This window comes from Notamacropus eugenii, chromosome 6 (genome assembly GCF_028372415.1).
Source record: "Notamacropus eugenii isolate mMacEug1 chromosome 6, mMacEug1.pri_v2, whole genome shotgun sequence".
NCBI classification, from domain to species: domain Eukaryota; kingdom Metazoa; phylum Chordata; class Mammalia; order Diprotodontia; family Macropodidae; genus Notamacropus; species Notamacropus eugenii.
In genome coordinates, this window is record NC_092877.1 from 275,365,031 (window position 1) to 275,369,063 (window position 4,033).

Genomic DNA, 4,033 nt, shown 5'->3' on the forward strand with positions numbered 1-4,033 from the left:
TCACCTTAGAGCTCATCCTCATATCCCTTATGCGAGGATAATAGTAACTGTCTCACACGTTTGCTATGAGGATCAAATGAAATAACACATGTAGCACTTTGCAAATCATGAAGCAGTATATGAATGGTAGCTATTATCATTTTCTGAAACTGTCAAATCCCTAATTCCATCATTTCTCACTCCCCAAAAGACTTTTCACCAAGGTTGTCATATAGACACAATTATGTACTATCTGATTTTGGCATTTGGGCTAGCATTCCTTTTAAGAAAAAAAAAAAGATGATTCTTCCTTCTACCCATTTCATATTTTGTAAAAACAATTTCAAATAGGAAGTGTTTTGTTGGTAATATTTTTCTCTGAGGAGTTTTCAAGTGTTGAGGACTGAATGTGTTTAGAGTACACGTTATGATTATATAATGATAGTAAATAAATATCTAAAATGTACTTTAAAACCTTAAAAAAGACACAAAGATAATGATTTGTTTTTCATAATAATTTCAATAACCTCCTAAATATAATTTAATATTTAACTATTATAAAGAAAGTATGGCTTCATTTTACGAACCATGGTGTTTCATGTCTGTTTGAAGCCAAATTTTCGGAGTTATTTTGACATTAATCACATATACACTGTGCTACACCACAATTCCCTCATTCTTGGGCACTACCCTTGGGAGAGTGGGTCATTGTTATCTAACAGCAGTCTCTACAGCTGTTCATGCTGACTTGGATTTGAGTGTTATTTCCTTGACAGAGGTCATGGAAAAGCAATAGGAGTTAATTTTATGAGGCATCTGCTGTATCAGTGGTTATACTCATTCTTCAAGATTGCCCTTCAAACTATCAGCTTCTGGAGGAAAATAATATTAAATGAAGGAGTGAGAGCCACCAACTGAGAAGCTTAAATGATATAAGCAGAATGGATTGCCAATAGAGAAATCAATATAGTTAAAACTAATCAAATGCAGTTCAAATAGAGGTATATGAAAAGAGGTCAAGAAATGGCTACTTTAACTTGAATAGTATGTGGTTGTTATACCAAACTGCCATGACAAGTCATTGCTTAGAAGCAGAACACTACAAACACATAGGGTTAAGAATAAATGTTACAGATCTTGTGTAGGGATAATTGTATTTTCGTCAGTGTGCAACTACTAAAATTTGATTTTGATAAGTTAGCAGTGCATTACTTCAAATGGCTCTAGTATTTCTTTGTTGGTAATATGGAATTTGCATGAGGTTTAAGAATGATGAAAAGTTGTATTCTTTCCATCATTCACTGAATAACTTTGAGGATACCACAAAGAGGCATTAAACTGATTTTTCATATTCAAATAAGTGTCATACATGAACATTTACATATATGCAAACACATATACAGACAAATTAATTTCTGGGAGTAATGGTACATTGTAGTAATTCCAGTCACTTAGGGAGCTATTTTATAAACTTAGGAGTTCTGAAAAGTAGTGGGTTAAACCAGTTTTCTAAGGAGCAACAAACCAGACCAAAACAGATGTTAAATAGAGAAGGCTGAAACTTACAATTCTGGTTCATAGTTAAACTAGAACTATAAAAAGTCCCTGAACTTGAGGGGCTACTTTAAGGAGACCCAGTGTTAAAATAAAATGAACAATTTGTTACCAAGAACATAGTAGAAGGTTTAATAAATGCTTGCTAGGTGATATATTAATTTCAATTTAGAGCAGATGATTTCTACATGACTAATCACATTAATTGCAAATATATTTAATTTTTGAGATTAAAAACATGAGAAGTACTGTTTGTACTTTTGATGCATTTACATGGCCTTCCTTTTTTGTAGATAGCAACCCATTTACAACCTTTCTACACTTGTCCCTCAAGTCCATTAGAGCCTTCATTAGGTGGTCCAGAATCTAGTATACTGGAAACTTTCCTCTGTTTTTTTCTTTTTTTTTTTTTTAAATTTTACATGGATGTGCCATACTAGTGGTACCCAGCTGTTCTTCCTTTCCCTTTATATTTTTTTCTGACTATACATTACCCAAAGAGTATTCTTTATGTTGTCTCTATGTAAATGTTATATTAAGCCTACTTATACACTTTATACCTCCTTTTCAATTCTTAGGTCATATATATGTAACTTTGATAGAAAGAACAAATTTACAAATCATGAATCTGTCTTTAAAATATTGGTAAATGAGAATGAAAATTAATTCATATTCTTTGGCCTCATCAATAATTACGAAAATATTAATTTTCTTTTATAATGGTAAAGACCCTGTGTAGGAAGTCATATTCTCAAAAGGACTTGGGACTCAAAGCTGGGCTCATTGGGGAAGAATATCTAAACTATACCTTCCAGAACAGCGTGAGCAAGATTCAAGTGCTTTTTTAAAGAAGCAGACAACAAAGGATATGGATAGACAATTTTTGAAGGAATACATCTAAACTATCAGTAGTCATATTAAAAAAATATTTCTGAATCACTAACAATTGTGGAAATGAAAACTAAAACAACTCTGAAGTTTCACCACTAACGCATCAGATTGACAAAAAAAAAAATGGAAAATGATAAATGCTGGAAGGGCTGTGGGAAGACAGGCAAAAAACCCCCCAAAATCATTATTTTTCATCCCATACTATGTTTGAGTGCTGCATCTGTTGACAGCAATTACATCTTATTTTATTCCCAAAGAGATATAGCTCCATCTCCCAATTCCAAGATTATAAAACTGTTCTTTTAAAAACTGATTCTGTTTAATTATCTTTATCACATCTGGGAGCACTTGTTTCCTAAATGCAGAAAGACGATAACCCTTCACAAAACTCTTCCTCTTTCTGGAGAATTTCCATAGGGAAACAGTCACATTTTGTCCACTTAAGATAGGATGGAGACACGTAATGTTTTCAATTCAGGAGATGGATAAAGAGTTTCTTGGTGCTTTTTTGGATGATTTCCCATTCACAGGTTTCATTTGAAATTAAGTAATGTGGACACATTTGGCAGGAGTTCATCCACAGACCCAAAAGAAAAAAAATCCACCCAGAACTAGTGTTTTCAATTGTTTATTTTTTTAACTTTTAGTTTGGGGAGACAAACCAATAAGGTGGAAAATCACCTAGAAAGACACAATGCACATTTTCTGAGTGATATTCAATTCTTTGGTTTGCAACAATTAAAAATAACACAACTCTAGTACTAATACATTTTTCTATAAATCATTCTGGGAAATATTAATGAAAACCTGCTTCTAATAAATCATTCCCTATTGGAATTCAATAAAAAAAAAGCATAAATGGAAAAGAAAGCAAAAGGGAGGACTATGGATAGAAAAGAAACTGGAAGAAGCAGAGAAAATCCTCTCAAAATACCACAAAATCTATTGCTTGGTTCTTGTAGGACCTACTTGGCACAAACTCAGAATGAGGTTTTTTGTAGGGCTCAAAAAAAAAAAAAGAAAGAAAAGATAAAAAGGAAAGAAGGAGGAAGAAAGAAAATAATATGTGCCTTGCCTCAGAGAGGTGAAACACAGGAAAAAATGCCAAAAAACTCCACCAATTATTGGGTGTTATTAACAGTGGCCTTGGAGGAGTTTCCAAGAATCACTTTGAGGACAAATATTTTGACAAGTACTTGTAAAAAAAGCTGTGGCGGAGAGGGGGGCATGGAGGGATGTCCTGTGTTACAGGTGACAATAATGTGTACTGAATGTTTATAATCTGAATATATATATAACCATTTTGAGGCAGTATTCAAATGAAACAAGAAAACCTAACCAAGGACATTTGTCAAAAATGTAGTTTTTAAATGCAAAATAGTTTGAATGCAGTTAAATGTCCATTTGTTCATAGCCAATATTCTTCTTGTATCTGCCTTGAATAGAAAAATATTCATAGAGCCAAGTAAGTGGATTATTGGTTAAAATTTTCACATGCTAGGGACATCGTTCTTCCACTTAGCTTAAGTGTGTGTATGGGAGATTTAATTTCTAATGTTCTTTGAGCCCAAGTAAGCTGTTTATGGTAATAATGTTTTGAAATAATTCT